Source organism: Brachionichthys hirsutus, unplaced genomic scaffold, assembly GCF_040956055.1.
Source record: "Brachionichthys hirsutus isolate HB-005 unplaced genomic scaffold, CSIRO-AGI_Bhir_v1 contig_388, whole genome shotgun sequence".
Taxonomy (NCBI): domain Eukaryota; kingdom Metazoa; phylum Chordata; class Actinopteri; order Lophiiformes; family Brachionichthyidae; genus Brachionichthys; species Brachionichthys hirsutus.
This window is the reverse complement of record NW_027180385.1, coordinates 93641-110788: the sequence shown is the minus strand read 5'-3', so window position 1 is coordinate 110788 and position 17148 is coordinate 93641. Positions and strand designations below refer to the sequence as shown.

The 17148-nt window shown below is 45.5% G+C and overlaps 8 non-coding genes across 8 annotated transcripts; all 8 read right to left on the bottom strand.

Annotated features, from left to right (window-relative positions):
- Nucleotides 1-9484: 9484 nt before the first annotated feature.
- trnap-ugg (transfer RNA proline (anticodon UGG)) lies at nucleotides 9485-9556 on the bottom strand. Its single transcript has one exon. It is a non-coding gene; the product is annotated as a tRNA-Pro (tRNA).
- A 1280-nt stretch (nucleotides 9557-10836) lies between these two features.
- On the bottom strand, nucleotides 10837-10908 carry trnap-ugg (transfer RNA proline (anticodon UGG)). The gene has a single exon. It is a non-coding gene; the product is annotated as a tRNA-Pro (tRNA).
- Nucleotides 10909-12658: 1750 nt separating this feature from the next.
- Nucleotides 12659-12730, bottom strand: trnap-agg (transfer RNA proline (anticodon AGG)). Its single transcript has one exon. It is a non-coding gene; the product is annotated as a tRNA-Pro (tRNA).
- Nucleotides 12731-13536: 806 nt separating this feature from the next.
- On the bottom strand, nucleotides 13537-13608 carry trnap-ugg (transfer RNA proline (anticodon UGG)). The gene has a single exon. It is a non-coding gene; the product is annotated as a tRNA-Pro (tRNA).
- A 1280-nt stretch (nucleotides 13609-14888) lies between these two features.
- trnap-ugg (transfer RNA proline (anticodon UGG)) lies at nucleotides 14889-14960 on the bottom strand. The gene has a single exon. It is a non-coding gene; the product is annotated as a tRNA-Pro (tRNA).
- Nucleotides 14961-15360: 400 nt separating this feature from the next.
- trnap-agg (transfer RNA proline (anticodon AGG)) lies at nucleotides 15361-15432 on the bottom strand. The gene has a single exon. It is a non-coding gene; the product is annotated as a tRNA-Pro (tRNA).
- An 808-nt stretch (nucleotides 15433-16240) lies between these two features.
- trnap-ugg (transfer RNA proline (anticodon UGG)) lies at nucleotides 16241-16312 on the bottom strand. Its single transcript has one exon. It is a non-coding gene; the product is annotated as a tRNA-Pro (tRNA).
- Nucleotides 16313-16712: 400 nt separating this feature from the next.
- trnap-agg (transfer RNA proline (anticodon AGG)) lies at nucleotides 16713-16784 on the bottom strand. The gene has a single exon. It is a non-coding gene; the product is annotated as a tRNA-Pro (tRNA).
- Nucleotides 16785-17148: the final 364 nt, after the last annotated feature.

Sequence of the window (17148 nt, the reverse complement as noted above, 5' to 3'; positions counted from 1 at the left end):
ACTAAAGAATTCATAATTTCACTATAGGGCGACATGAAAAGAATAATATATATATATATATATCCAATACTGATGACAAAATAATCCATTGTGCAAAGAGCCGGACTTGAACAGTTCCAGCAGAAAGTCAACCAGAAGCAGAGCTCATACCAAACAGGAGCGTCCAAGTCCACAGACCGTTGGACCGTGTGTGACCTCTGCTCCGGGGACGGATTTCACATTCGGAAGCTTTTCATTATGGACAGTCGGAATGCGACAAGAATAGCTTGTCAATTACAAAATATTTAGAAAACAGCACCTCCTACGAGACTATTTACATCCTATGCTGTACAAAACAGATGCTGAGGAGCGTTCCTTGTCTGTCACTGCAGAGAAGTTCTGTTTTTTATGTGGTAAATTACACCTGAACTTCCTTCAGTGCGCTTAAGGTTCTATATGGAATGAAACATTAAGACTAAAAATGCATCGTCCATTTCTGTGGGGACGAAAAGTCAGTAATGGTGGGGTTCATTTTATCATTTCAGATTGAACTTTTGCTTATTAATTGGGAACCAAAGCATCCCTAAACAAAACAAAAGCAAACAAAAACAATTCTGGTCCATCAGCATAACATTTGTTTTCTATGTGGAAATAATTAAAGCAGAAGTCGTACAAAGGTGACAAATGTTTTGGGGTCCTTGATTCGTATCTGCTAAAAGTATAGTGAAGAAGAAAACAGTACTGCAGGCCTTCATAAATAATATCACTGAGGTATTATAAGATTATTCGACGATTCAAGGCTCTGGAAACTGAGTTTGTGAGGAACAGAAGGGCAAACAGTGACAAAATGTGGAATAACATATAGTTGTTGTCCCTCTAAGTGGCCCCGACCCAGACTTCCAAATGCTGACGTTGTCCAGAGAACAGGATGAAGGAGAAGGAAGCGCTTCTCCTATTAACGTGTGCTGCTCATCAGAAGGACAGGAGGCTGAGAGCCAATAATACACCAGACTGCTCCGCCTCCGAGGCTGATGGCGTTTGGGTTCAAGCTTCTTTGCATTCATCATTGCGAGAGTTATTATCGACCCAGCTTTGTGTTCACGCGCCTTTACGTGGAAAACAGACACTGCAGGGTAACGCATAGAGGACAAAAAAAAAAACAAGTCTTTGTGTCCACTATCCTTGGAGATGAACAAAGATGCATCTACAGGCAAAGGCAAATAATGAAGGCAGACAGCACCAGCCGATCCCAGAGTAGCAGGTCCAGTTGTTACCAGTTGAACAATGAGTTCTGTCCAAGAGTCATGAAGTAAATCTGACTGCTGCCTCCTGACTGCACCGAAGCGGAGAAGACCTGCAGCATGAGCGAAGCACAGGTTTAACAATTAAACATTCACTATACAGTCAAGTGTGTTTGAAGACGATGCCATCTTCTGACATCGGCCATGAGACATGGCTGATAGATGAGTTACATTTTTTTTGTCAAACTACTTTTTATTTTAGAGGTTTAGGTTTCCAGATTTTGTAGTGCGGTTAGCAGGAGCTAACATAGTTTTGCCAGTTTCTCCCTTTTGCCGGACTCAAGCCCGGATAAATGATGGCGAGAATGTGGAAAGGAGGTGAAGAATCGTGTGCAAGCAGGCTGGAACAGGGGGAGGACAGTATCAGGTGTGCTCTGTGATAGGACGAAGGGACAGGTCTACAAGACAGTGGTGAGAACAGACATGATGGACGGCTCAGAGACAGTGGTGAGGACAGCCATGATGGACGGCTCAGAGACAGTGGTGAGGACAGCCATGATGGACGGCTTAGAGACAGTGGTGAGGACAGCCACGATGGACGGCTTAGAGACAGTGGTGAGGACAGCCATGATGGACGGCTTAGAGACAGTGGTGAGGACAGCCACGATGGACGGCTCAGAGACAGTGGTGAGGACAGCCATGATGGACGGCTTAGAGACAGTGGTGAGGACAGCCATGATGGACGGCTCAGAGACAGTGGTGAGGACAGCCATGATGGACGGCTTAGAGACAGTGTTGAGGACAGCCATGATGGACGGCTTAGAGACAGTGGTGAGGACAGCCATGATGGACGGCTCAGAGACAGTGGTGAGGACAGCCATGATGGACGGCTTAGAGACGGTGGCTCTGAGGAAAAGACAGGAGGCGGAGCTAGAAGGGGAGGAGATGAAGATGCTGAGGTTCTCCTTGGGAGGGACCAGGTTGGACAGGATTAGAAATGAGACAATAAGAGGGACAGTGAAGGTTAGATGTTATGGAGATAAAGTCAGAAAGACCAGACTTTGACGGTTTGGACATGTCCAGAGGACATGTCACATAGCAACCAGAGTCCATAGCAACGGAAAAAAGTAGATAGTTGCTATGGACTGGTTGCTCTGGCTTTCCATTGGCGGAAAAAAGTAAGTAGTTGCTATGGACTCTGGTGGCTGTGGCTTTCCATTGGCTGAGCCACAGCAACCAGAGTCCATAGCAACTTCTTACTTTTTTCAGCCAATGGAAAGCCAGAGCAGCCAGTCCATAGCAACGGAAACAAGGAAGTAGTTGCAACTCAACGGAGCGGCTATTCTCAATAAATAAACAACTAGTTATACTAGTTTCAAAACCTTATATTTGAAAAATAGTTAATAAAATCAAGGACTTACCAACTGCACGACCTAAAATGGCGGACACAAAACAACAAAGTCGTACCAAACGTATTTTTATCAACAACGTCGATAGGTCTTCTTCCAGACATATCGCTAAGGTAAATAAACAAACAGCTTTGTGATGTTGTGCTACATTCGCTAGCGGCTAGCTCACACTACATTAACGTGACAGTTTTTATTGACGTGTGGTTCCGAAGGGAGGACCGAGCAGGCCGAAGCGGAGCTGCCGTCCTCCCCTCCAGGCGAAACCGCTTTTCACGTAGTGGGAACTTCGTCGGCGTCCACCAGCGGTGATGAAGAAAGCTTCCTGTTGGAACGGCATCCGGTGAGTCCGACGGGAAATCGCTGACAGTCGTAGAGAAATGTCGTCAGAATGATGACGACAGAAAATTAACAAGACTAAAATGCTGCGTTTTGTAGTCACCAACTCGGGACTCGCCGTGTACAACATCTCGGAGAAATGCACACAACGCGAGATTGAAGAAGCAACGTGAGCAGTCACAGGTGAGACCGAGCACTGGATGGACGTAACGAGCTAAGCCCATTATTATTGCCTGATGCCTTCTTCCTTCTGCCATCGGCCCTTCATGCAGCGATGGAGAACTACAAGGTCTCGAGCAAAGAAGAGATTACCTATTTGGGCTGTGTTCTTGACAAATAACTGTCTGGTGATAGTATGGCAACTAAGGTGATCAAAAAAGTCAATCAGAGAACAAGATTTTTGGGCAAAATGTCTGCTTTTGTCAACAAAAGTGCTCTCCGGACGCTTGCTGGAGCCCTCGTTCAGCCCCTCTTTGACTATGCTAGCACCTCCTGGTATTCCAACATCAAAGTGTCCCTGAAAACCAGGCTCCAAACCTCCCAAAACAAACTGATTCGGCTACTCCTCAATCTGGGGCCCATGACCCACCTTCTTCCTGGACATTTTTCTAGCCTAAAATGGCTCAGGGTAGAAGACAGGGTTAAATGGGATTGGCATTTAAAATAGTCAATGCAGCTCTGCCCTCAGTCCCCTCAATCCCTGCATACCTGAATAAACACCTCCACAGATTTAGTGACACCCACAGCCACAACACTAGAGGGAGCTCAAACAACAACCTGATTACCCCCTCCTACAGGACTAACATGGGTAAATAATCCTTTTATAATACTGCCACCCAAGGGTGGAACGGTTTGACTCCTGCCCTCAAAACATGCACCTCTTTGGCCTCCTTCAAAATGGCCCTAAAAATACACCTTTCAGGGGGACAGAAACGGAGATAGTCATCACGACTCTCTCCGGATCAACCCCCCCTCCTTTTTTTTGTCCACCTACGTTGCACATATTAATTGCCATAGTAATTTATGTAATATATTGCCATTCATTGTCGTTTTGCATCTGTGGAGTGATTTATTTTAAATTTATTGTTAGTTTGCATCTGTGGTGTAAAATGTAAAATTATTTTTATTTTTCTAATGTTATTTTACATCAATTGAGTAATTTAATATTAGTTTTATTTGTATTGTTAAATGTTGATGATTTATGTACTAAGGACTTTCAACGGAAACAAGACCGCAAGGGCTTTTTTGAAATGCTCCTCTTAGACAGGATGTTTGACTTAATGAATATACCGTATTTTCCGGATTATAAGTCGCGGTTTTTTTCATAGTTTGGTCGGGGTGCGACTTATAAATCGGAGCGACTTATATATGCTTTTTTTTACAAAATCTGTGAGCGCAGAGACAGTAGCCTACACATTTCTATAACAGGTGTTACGGGGAACTCTGTGACCCGTCAGAATCTGTCGCGGTTTCTGGAGGTTTAGAGTTATCTGTCACACCTGTTATCTAAAAACACAAATTAGAAGGGCTGATTGAAAATGGCGCCGAAAAGAAAGTCATATTCCGCGGCTTACAAGCTTCAGATAGTGAAATATGGAGCCGAAAACGGCAATCGAGCAGCAGAAAGAAAGTTTGGAGTGAGCAAAAAACTTGTAAGGGACTGGCGAAAAGCAGAGGTTACGCTTACTGAAATGAAGAAAACAAAGAAAGCTAATCGCGGGCGACAAGCTAGGTGGCCACAGTTGGAGGAACGAGTTCACGCATGGGTGCTTGAACAACGTGCTTCTGGAAGAGGTTTGTCAACGGTGCAGTTGCGTCTCCGCGCCCAAGTGGTTGCCAGGGAGGTGAATATAAACGGCTTTGCAGGAGGACCTTCTTGGTGTTACCGCTTCATGCAGCGCAAACGCCTCTCTATCAGAGCTAGGACGACACTGTCCCAAAAACTGCCAGCGGACTTCCAAGCCAAGGTTGACAGTTTCCGCACGTTCATTGAAAAGCATGTAAGTGATCACAACGTGACACCGGATCATATTATTAACATGGACGAGGTCCCCCTCACTTTTGACATCCCCATGGGCCGAAGTGTTGCAGAGAAAGGGCAAAAAAGTGTGAATATCATTACAACTGGTCATGAGAGGTCACACTTCACAGTGGTGCTGGCATGTTGTGGAGACGGATCAAAACTGCCACCGATGGTCATTTTCAAACGAAAAACCATGCCAAAAATCCAATCCTCCTCAGTTGAAGTTGCCGTGAACGAGAAAGGGTGGATTGATCAAGAAATGATGAACTTGTGGCTTACAAAGTGCTACAATAAGCGACCGGATGGCTTCTTTAGAGCACGCAAAGCTCTGCTTGTGATGGATAGCATGAGAGCGCACATCACACCACAGTTAAAAAATAAATTAAAAGTTTTCAACTCCATACCTGCCATCATCCCTGGAGGCTTAACCAAAATACTCCAGCCACTTGATATCTCCGTGAATAGGAGCTTTAAGTCAGTTTTGCGTAACCTGTGGGAGCAGTGGATGACGGATGGAGAGCACAGCTTCACGGCAACCGGGAGAATGCGCCATGCAACTTTCCTGGAAGTCATTGAATGGATCGACAAAGCATGGGCTTCAGTGACAACCGCAACCATCCTGTCGGGATTCAGAAAGGCTGGAATAATTGGAACTGCAACTGACGACGAGTCTGATGTAAGCGACGTAGAAGAGGAAGCGGCGTCTTGTCTACCTGCCGAGTTGGGGGAGTTGTTCAAAAGTGACACCGAGGATGAAGATTTCCTTGGATTTCGTGATTCGGAGTAAAATCTGATATTTTGGTAAACGTGTTAGCATGTTCTTTGTGCTATATGTTGTTTGGTGTTGGATTTTATCAAATAAATTTTCCCCAAAAATGCGACTTATCCTCCAGTGCGACCTATATATGTTTTTTTCTTCTTAATTATGCATTTTTTGGCTGGTGCGACCTACAATCCGGAGCGACGTATAATCCAAAAAATACGGTATCTATGAATTAATGAATATATTTGTACTTGTACGTACTTGTACTGTACTTGTACTGTAATACATGCTACTGTGTGACTGTATTTGTACTCTAACATTCTATCTAATAAATATATTCATCATTCATCATCATCACGGGAAAATGTTTTTGTCCTGGTCTCCACTGTGATGGGACACGAATGGCATGATGGGAAAAAGAGTCCAGAAGGAGTCTTGTAGTACGTTTTGGAGCAGCAAGCTAGAGCAGGTTTGGCCCCTCTGATCCGGAAGCCCTGTTTACTGTCTCACAAGATCCAATAGTCTATTGGAGGCGGGGTCTGCAATCTCCGATTGTCGTTTTCTAGTTTATATATATAATGTTTTCCGTGTATGGGGGGGGGGCAAAATCATAATCTCGCCTAGGGCACCAAAATGGCTATGGCTCTGCAGCAGTCTATGGGCAAGAGGCGGAGTACACCATCGACAAACTGCCAGTTCATCGCAGGGACACACAGAAAATCAGTCACACACACTCACAACTATGGCCTATTTAGTGTAACCAATTCACCCAATTTGCATGTTTTTGGTGATGGGATGAAGCGGGACAACCCGGAGAGCACCCACGCAGACATGGGGAGAACATGCAAAGTCCTCACAGAAAGGCCTCAAGTCAGATTCCAACCTGTGACCTTCTTGCTGTAAGGCAACAGCGTAAATTACTGCCCCCCAGTGCTGTCCACCTCAACACCAATCCTCGGCAAATTAGACACAATGCCCTTTTCCATTTGCTAAACTTTCAATTCAGATTGAGTTAAGAAGCAAACTGGAGGGCTTGTCTGGGAATTGAACCCAGGACCTCTCACACCCAAAGCGAGAATCATGCCTCTAGACCAACGAGCCACGATTTGCAAGAATGCAAGCAAGAATGTCACAGGTTCAAATGAAACTTGGGGCCTTTGTGTAAGGGCTTTGCATGTTCCCTCATTGTCTGTGTGGATTCTCTCCGGCTTCCTCCCACCTCTGAAAACATGCTACTGAGGTGATTTGGTTATGCTAAATTGTCTGTATGTGTTGCCCTGCGGTGAACCTGCGGTGAACATGCGGCTTGTGCAAGTTGTACCCCACCTCTCGCCCATAGACTGCTGGAACAGGTGCCAGCAGATCCAGCAACTCAGATTTCTGATCAAAGCAATGAAGAAAATGAACGAATGAAGTCTGTGTTAAAAATACTTGTGACTGTGCCCCATGCAGACAAGAGTGCTAAAAGCTGCCCCCAAATGGCATCTTGTTTGTAATGTAAGGGCTCTTCCGGGAATTGAACCCGGGACCCCTCGCACCCTAAGCGAGAATCACGCTCCCAGACCAACGAGCCGCAACTTGCCACTCTCAATCATCTTGTTTATTGGTCAATTAATGGTATTTTTCATTTTCATGTCCTTGCCTATTATGGAATTCAAGTCCTTGGTTCTTAGCTGCATTGCGATGTGATCCTTGTATTTTTCGACAAGAAAAGGATAAAAGTCTATTTGCCCATAAAAGAAATGCTGCGTTTCTTGCTGAAAGTTGTTTTTTTGCCCTTGAAATTTTTAGATTTTGACTTGAACTGAAGAAACATTGGACTTTCGCGCAGTTTCAGGGCAATGCTATTTTAGTCTTGGTACCTATTTTGTGACTGTGAAACAATTACAAAAGATAGAGGGCTCTTCCACTTGACCTCTCACATCCAAAGCAAGAATCATACCTCTTGACCATTCAGTCACTAATCTTCTGAACCGCTTTATCTGTAACCATGTCATGCTGGACCTATCCCAGCAGTCTATGGGCAAGAGGCGGAGTACACCATCGACAAACTACCAGTTCATCGCAGGGCCACACATAGAGAATCAGTCACACACACTCACAACTATGGCCTATTTAGTGTAACCAATTCACCCAATTTGCATGTTTTTGGTGATGGGATGAAGCGGGACAACCCGGAGAGCACCCACGCAGACATGGGGAGAACATGCAAAGTCCTCACAGAAAGGCCTCAAGTCAGATTCCAACCTGTGACCTTCTTGCTGTGAGGCAACAGCCCCACCATGCTGTCCACCTCGAGACCAATCCTCGGCAAATTAGACACAATGCCCTTTTCCATTTGCTAAACTTTCAATTCAGATGGAGTTAAGAAGCAAACTGAAGGGCTCGTCCGGGAATTGAACCCAGGACCCCTCACACCCAAAGTGAGAATCATGCCTCTAGACCAACGAGCCACAATTTGCAAGAATGCAAGCAAGAATATCACAGGTTCAAATGAAACTTGGGCCCTTTGTGTAAGGGCTTTGCATATTCCCTCATTGTCTATGTGGATTCTCCCCGGCTTCCTTCCACCTCTGAAAACATGCTACTAAGGTGATTTGGTTATGCTAAATTGTCTGTATGTGTTGCCGTGCGGTGAACCTGCGGTGAACATGCGGCTTGTGCAAGCTGTACCCCACCTCTCGCCCATAGACTGCTGGGACAAGCGCCAGCAGATCCAGCAACTCAGATTTCTGATCAAAGCAATTAAGAAAATGAACGAATGACGTACGTGTTAAAAACACTTGTGACTGCGCCCCATGCAGACAAGAGTGCTAAAAGCTGCCCCCAAATGGCATCTTGTTTGTAATGCAAGGGCTCATCCGGGAATTGAACCCGGGACCTCTCGCACCCGAAGCGAGAATCACACTCCTAGACCAACGAGCCACAACTTGCCACTCCCAACCGTCCTGTTTATGGGTCAATTAATGGTATTTTTTGTTTTCATGTCCTTGCCAAATATGGAATTCAAGTCCTTGGTTCTTAGCTGCATTGCGATGTGATCCTTGTATTTTTCGACAGGAAAAGGATAAAAGTCTATTTGCCCATGAAAGAAATGCTGCGTTTCTTGCTGAAAGTTGTTTTTTTGCCCTTGAAATTTTTAGATTTTGACTTGAACTGAAGAAACATTGGACTTTCGCGCAGTTTCAGGGCAATGCTATTTTAGTCTTGGTACCTATTTTGTTACTGTGAAACAATTACAAAAGATAGAGGGCTCTTCCACTTGACCTCTCACACCCAAAGCAAGAATCATACCTCTTGACCATTCAGTCACTAATCTTCTGAACCGCTTTATCTGTAACCATGTCATGCTGGACCTTTTCCAGCAGTCTATGGGCAAGAGGCGGAGTACACCATTGACAAACTGCCAGTTCATCGCAGGGTCACACATAGAGAATCAGTCACACACACTCACGACTATGGCCTATTTAGTGTAACCAATTCACCCAATTTGCATGTTTTTGGTGATGGGATGAAGCGGGACAACCCGGAGAGCACCCACGCAGACATGGGGAGAACATGCAAAGTCCTCACAGAAAGGCCTCAAGTCAGATTCCAACCTGTGACCTTCTTGTTGTGAGGCAACAGCCCCACCATGCTGTCCACCTCGAGACCAATCCTCGGCAAATTAGACACAATGCCCTTTTCCATTTGCTAAACTTTCAATTCAGATGGAGTTAAGAAGCAAACTGAAGGGCTCGTCCGGGAATTGAACCCAGGACCTCTCACACCCAAAGCGAGAATCATGCCTCTAGACCAACGAGCCACAATTTGCAAGAATGCAAGCAAGAATGTCACAGGTTCAAATGAAACTTGGGCCCTTTGTGTAAGGGCTTTGCATGTTCCCTCATTGTCTATGTGGATTCTCTCTGGCTTCCTCCCACCTCTGAAAACATGCTACTAAGGTGATTTGGTTATGCTAAATTGTCTGTATGTGTTGCCCTGCGGTGAACCTGCGGTGAACATGCGGCTTGTGCAAGCTGTACCCCACCTCTCGCCCATAGACTGCTGGGACAGGCGCCAGCAGATCCAGCAACTCAGATTTCTGATCAAAGCAATTGAGAAAATGAACGAATGAAGTATGTGTTAAAAATACTTGTGACTGTGCCCCATGCAGACAAGAGTGCTAAAAGCTGCTCTCAAATGGCGCCTTGGTTGTAATGTGAGGGCTCGTCCGGGAATTGAACCCGGGACCTCTCTCACCCTAAGCGAGAATCATACTCCTAGACCAACGAGCCACAACTTGCCACTCTCGACCACCTTGTTTATGGGTCAATTAATGGTATTTTTCGTTTTCATGTCCTTGCCAAAGATGGAATTCAATTCCTTGGTTCTTAGCTGCATTGCGATGTGATCCTTGTATTTTTCGACAGGAAAAGGATAAAAGTCTATTTACCCACGAAAGAAATGCTGCGTTTCTTGCTGAAAGTTGTTTTTTTGCCCTTGAAATTTTTAGATTTTGACTTGAACTGAAGAAACATTGGACTTTCGCACAGTTTCAGGGCAATGCTATTTTAGTCTTGGTACCTATTTTGTTACTGTGAAACAATTACAAAAGATAGAGGGCTCTTCCACTTGACCTCTCACACCCAAAGCAAGAATCATACCTCTTGACCATTCAGTCACTCATCTTCTGAACCGCTTTATCTGTAACCATGTCATGCTGGACCTATCCCAGCAGTCTATGGGCAAGAGGCGGAGTACACCATCGACAAACTGCCAGTTCATCGCAGGGCCACACATAGAGAATCAGTCACGCACACTCACAACTATGGCCTATTTAGTGTAACCAATTCACCCAATTTGCATGTTTTTGGTGATGGGATGAAGCGGGACAACCCGGAGAGCACCCACGCAGACATGGGGAGAACATGCAAAGTCCTCACAGAAAGGCCTCAAGTCAGATTCCAACCTGTGACCTTCTTGCTGTGAGGCAACAGCCCCACCATGCTGTCCACCTCGAGACCAATCCTCGGCAAATTAGACACAATGCCCTTTTCCATTTGCTAAACTTTCAATTCAGATGGAGTTAAGAAGCAAACTGAAGGGCTCGTCCGGGAATTGAACCCAGGACCTCTCACACCCAAAGCGAGAATCATGCCTCTAGACCAACGAGCCACAATTTGCAGGAATGCAAGCAAGAATATCACAGGTTCAAATGAAACTTGGGCCCTTTGTGTAAGGGCTTTGCATATTCCCTCATTGTCTATGAGGATTCTCCCCGGCTTCCTCGCACCTCTGAAAACATGCTACTGGGGTGATTTGGTTATGCTAAATTGTCTGTATGTGTTGCCCTGAGGTGAACCTGCGGTGAACATGCGGCTTGTGCAAGCTGTACCCCACCTCTCACCCATAGACTGCTGGGACAGGCGCCAGCAGATCCAGCAACTCAGATTTCTGATCAAAGCAATTAAGAAAATGAACGAATGAAGTATGTGTTAAAAATACTTGTGACTGTGCCCCATGCAGACAAGAGTGCTAAAAGCTGCTCTCAAATGGCATCTTGGTTGTAACGTAAGGGCTCGTCCGGGAACTGAACCCGGGACCTCTCGCACCCTAAGCGAGAATCATACTCCTAGACCGACGAGCCACAACTTGCCGCTGCCAACCATCTTGTTTATGGGTCAATTAATGGTATTTTTTGTTTTCATGTCCTTGCCAAAGATGGAATTCAATTCCTTGGTTCTTAGCTGCATTGCAATGTGATCCTTGTATTTTTCGACAGGAAAAGGATAAAAGTCTATTTACCCATGAAAGAAATGCTGCGTTTCTTGCTGAAAGTTGTTTTTTTGCCCTTGAAATGTTTAGATTTTGACTTGAACTGAAGAAACATTGGACTTTCGCACAGTTTCAGGGCAATGCTATTTTAGTCTTGGTACCTATTTTGTTACTGTGAAACAATTACAAAAGATAGAGGGCTCTTCCACTTGACCTCTCACACCCAAAGCAAGAATCATACCTCTTGACCATTCAGTCACTCATCTTCTGAACCGCTTTATCTGTAACCATGTCATGCTGGACCTATCCCAGCAGTCTGGGCAAGAGGCGGAGTACACCATCGACAAACTGCCAGTTCATCGCAGGGCCACACATAGAGAATCAGTCACGCACACTCACAACTATGGCCTATTTAGTGTAACCAATTCACCCAATTTGCATGTTTTTGGTGACGGGATGAAGCGGGACAACTCGGAGAGCAACCACGCAGACATGGGGAGAACATGCAAGGTCCTCACAGAAAGTCCTCAAGTCAGATTCCAACCTGTGACCTTCTTGCTGCGAGGCAACAGCCCCACCATGCTGTCCACCTCGAGACCAATCCTCGGCAAATTAGACACAATGCCCTTTTCCATTTGCTAAACTTTCAATTCAGATGGAGTTAAGAAGCAAACTGAAGGGCTCGTCCGGGAATTGAACCCAGGACCTCTCACACCCAAAGCTAGAATCATGCCTCTAGACCAACGAGCCACAATTTGCAGGAATGCAAGCAAGAATATCACAGGTTCAAATGAAACTTGGGCCCTTTGTGTAAGTGCTTTGCATATTCCCTCATTGTCTATGTGGATTCTCCCCGGCTTCCTCCCACCTCTGAAAACATGCTACTGGGGTGATTTGGTTATGCTAAATTGTCTGTATGTGTTGCCCTGAGGTGAACCTGCGGTGAACATGCGGCTTGTGCAAGCTGTACCCCACCTCTCGCCCATAGACTGCTGGGACAGGCACCAGCAGATCCAGCAACTCAGATTTCTGATCAAAGCAATTGAGAAAATGAACGAATGAAGTATGTGTTAAAAATACTTGTGACTGTGCCCCATGCAGACAAGAGTGCTAAAAGCTGCTCTCAAACGGCGTCTTGGTTGTAATGTGAGGGCTTGTCCGGGAATTGAACCCGGGACCTCTCGCACCCTAAGCGAGAATCATACTCCTAGACCAACGAGCCACAACTCGCCACTCTCGACCAGCTTGTTTATGGGTCAATTAATGGTATTTTTTGTTTTCATGTCCTTGCCAAAGATGGAATTCAATTCCTTGGTTCTTAGCTGCATTGCGATGTGATCCTTGTATTTTTCGACAGGAAAAGGATAAAAGTCTATTTACCCACGAAAGAAATGCTGCGTTTCTTGCTGAAAGTTGTTTTTTTGCCCTTGAAATTTTTAGATTTTGACTTGAACTGAAGAAACATTGGACTTTCGCACAGTTTCAGGGCAATGCTATTTTAGTCTTGGTACCTATTTTGTTACTGTGAAACAATTACAAAAGATAGAGGGCTCTTCCACTTGACCTCTCACACCCAAAGCAAGAATCATACCTCTTGACCATTCAGTCACTCATCTTCTGAACCGCTTTATCTGTAACCATGTCATGCTGGACCTATCCCAGCAGTCTGGGCAAGAGGCGGAGTACACCATCGACAAACTGCCAGTTCATCGCAGGGCCACACATAGAGAATCAGTCATGCACACTCACAACTATGGCCTATTTAGTGTAACCAATTCACCCAATTTGCATGTTTTTGGTGACGGGATGAAGCGGGACAACTCGGAGAGCAACCACGCAGACATGGGGAGAACATGCAAGGTCCTCACAGAAAGTCCTCAAGTCAGATTCCAACCTGTGACCTTCTTGCTGTGAGGCAACAGCCCCACCATGCTGTCCACCTCGAGACCAATCCTCGGCAAATTAGACACAATGCCCTTTTCCATTTGCTAAACTTTCAATTCAGATGGAGTTAAGAAGCAAACTGAAGGGCCCGTCTGGGAATTGAACCCAGGACCTCTCACACCCAAAGCGAGAATCATGCCTCTAGACCAACGAGCCACAATTTGCAGGAATGCAAGCAAGAATATCACAGGTTCAAATGAAACTTGGGCCCTTTGTGTAAGGGCTTTGCATATTCCCTCATTGTCTATGAGGATTCTCCCCGGCTTCCTCGCACCTCTGAAAACATGCTACTGGGGTGATTTGGTTATGCTAAATTGTCTGTATGTGTTGCCCTGAGGTGAACCTGCGGTGAACATGCGGCTTGTGCAAGCTGTACCCCACCTCTCACCCATAGACTGCTGGGACAGGCGCCAGCAGATCCAGCAACTCAGATTTCTGATCAAAGCAATTAAGAAAATGAACGAATGAAGTATGTGTTAAAAATACTTGTGACTGTGCCCCATGCAGACAAGAGTGCTAAAAGCTGCTCTCAAATGGCATCTTGGTTGTAACGTAAGGGCTCGTCCGGGAACTGAACCCGGGACCTCTCGCACCCTAAGCGAGAATCATACTCCTAGACCAACGAGCCACAACTTGCCACTCTCGACCACCTTGTTTATGGGTCAATTAATGGTATTTTTCGTTTTCATGTCCTTGCCAAAGATGGAATTCAATTCCTTGGTTCTTAGCTGCATTGCGATGTGATCCTTGTATTTTTCGACAGGAAAAGGATAAAAGTCTATTTACCCACGAAAGAAATGCTGCGTTTCTTGCTGAAAGTTGTTTTTTTGCCCTTGAAATTTTTAGATTTTGACTTGAACTGAAGAAACATTGGACTTTCGCACAGTTTCAGGGCAATGCTATTTTAGTCTTGGTACCTATTTTGTTACTGTGAAACAATTACAAAAGAAAGAGGGCTCTTCCACTTGACCTCTCACACCCAAAGCAAGAATCATACCTCTTGACCATTCAGTCACTCATCTTCTGAACCGCTTTATCTGTAACCATGTCATGCTGGACCTATCCCAGCAGTCTATGGGCAAGAGGCGGAGTACACCATCGACAAACTGCCAGTTCATCGCAGGGCCACACATAGAGAATCAGTCACGCACACTCACAACTATGGCCTATTTAGTGTAACCAATTCACCCAATTTGCATGTTTTTGGTGATGGGATGAAGCGGGACAACCCGGAGAGCACCCACGCAGACATGGGGAGAACATGCAAAGTCCTCACAGAAAGGCCTCAAGTCAGATTCCAACCTGTGACCTTCTTGCTGTGAGGCAACAGCCCCACCATGCTGTCCACCTCGAGACCAATCCTCGGCAAATGAGACACAATGCCCTTTTCCATTTGCTAAACTTTCAATTCAGATGGAGTTAAGAAGCAAACTGAAGGGCTCGTCTGGGAATTGAACCCAGGACCTCCCACACCCAAAGCGAGAATCATGCCTCTAGACCAACGAGCCGCAATTTGCAGGAATGCAAGCAAGAATATCACAGGTTCAAATGAAACTTGGGCCCTTTGTGTAAGGGCTTTGCATATTCCCTCATTGTCTATGTGGATTCTCCCCGGCTTCCTCCCACCTCTGAAAACATGCTACTGGGGTGATTTGGTTATGCTAAATTGTCTGTATGTGTTGCCTTGAGGTGAACCTGCGGTGAACATGCGGCTTGTGCAAGCTGTACCCCACCTCTCGCCCATAGACTGCTGGGACAGGCGCCAGCAGATCCAGCAACTCAGATTTCTGATCAAAGCAATTGAGAAAATGAACGAATGAAGTATGTGTTAAAAATACTTGTGACTGTGCCCCATGCAGACAAGAGTGCTAAAAGCTGCTCTCAAATGGCGCCTTGGTTGTAATGTGAGGGCTCGTCCGGGAATTGAACCCGGGACCTCTCGCACCCTAAGCGAGAATCATACTCCTAGACCAACGAGCCACAACTTGCCACTCTCGACCACCTTGTTTATGGGTCAATTAATGGTATTTTTCGTTTTCATGTCCTTGCCAAAGATGGAATTCAATTCCTTGGTTCTTAGCTGCATTGCGATGTGATCCTTGTATTTTTCGACAGGAAAAGGATAAAAGTCTATTTACCCACGAAAGAAATGCTGCGTTTCTTGCTGAAAGTTGTTTTTTTGCCCTTGAAATTTTTAGATTTTGACTTGAACTGAAGAAACATTGGACTTTCGCACAGTTTCAGGGCAATGCTATTTTAGTCTTGGTACCTATTTTGTTACTGTGAAACAATTACAAAAGATAGAGGGCTCTTCCACTTGACCTCTCACACCCAAAGCAAGAATCATACCTCTTGACCATTCAGTCACTCATCTTCTGAACCGCTTTATCTGTAACCATGTCATGCTGGGCCTATCCCAGCAGTCTATGGGCAAGAGGCGGAGTACACCATCGACAAACTGCCAGTTCATCGCAGGGCCACACATAGAGAATCAGTCACGCACACTCACAACTATGGCCTATTTAGTGTAACCAATTCACCCAATTTGCATGTTTTTGGTGATGGGATGAAGCGGGACAACCCGGAGAGCACCCACGCAGACATGGGGAGAACATGCAAAGTCCTCACAGAAAGGCCTCAAGTCAGATTCCAACCTGTGACCTTCTTGCTGTGAGGCAACAGCCCCACCATGCTGTCCACCTCGAGACCAATCCTCGGCAAATTAGACACAATGCCCTTTTCCATTTGCTAAACTTTCAATTCAGATGGAGTTAAGAAGCAAACTGAAGGGCTCGTCCGGGAATTGAACCCAGGACCTCTCACACCCAAAGCGAGAATCATGCCTCTAGACCAACGAGCCACAATTTGCAGGAATGCAAGCAAGAATATCACAGGTTCAAATGAAACTTGGGCCCTTTGTGTAAGGGCTTTGCATATTCCCTCATTGTCTATGAGGATTCTCCCCGGCTTCCTCGCACCTCTGAAAACATGCTACTGGGGTGATTTGGTTATGCTAAATTGTCTGTATGTGTTGCCTTGAGGTGAACCTGCGGTGAACATGCGGCTTGTGCAAGCTGTACCCCACCTCTCGCCCATAGACTGCTGGGACAGGCGCCAGCAGATCCAGCAACTCAGATTTCTGATCAAAGCAATTGAGAAAATGAACGAATGAAGTATGTGTTAAAAATACTTGTGACTGTGCCCCATGCAGACAAGAGTGCTAAAAGCTGCTCTCAAATGGCGCCTTGGTTGTAATGTGAGGGCTCGTCCGGGAATTGAACCCGGGACCTCTCGCACCCTAAGCAAGAATCATACTCCTAGACCAACGAGCCACAACTTGCCGCCCTCGACCACCTTGTTTATGGGTCAATTAATGGTATTTTTCGTTTTCATGTCCTTGCCAAAGATGGAATTCAATTCCTTGGTTCTTAGCTGCATTGCGATGTGATCCTTGTATTTTTCGACAGGAAAAGGATAAAAGTCTATTTACCCACGAAAGAAATGCTGCGTTTCTTGCTGAAAGTTGTTTTTTTGCCCTTGAAATTTTTAGATTTTGACTTGAACTGAAGAAACATTGGACTTTCGCACAGTTTCAGGGCCATGCTATTTTAGTCTTGGTACCTATTTTGTTACTGTGAAACAATTACAAAAGATAGAGGGCTCTTCCACTTGACCTCTCACACCCAAAGCAAGAAT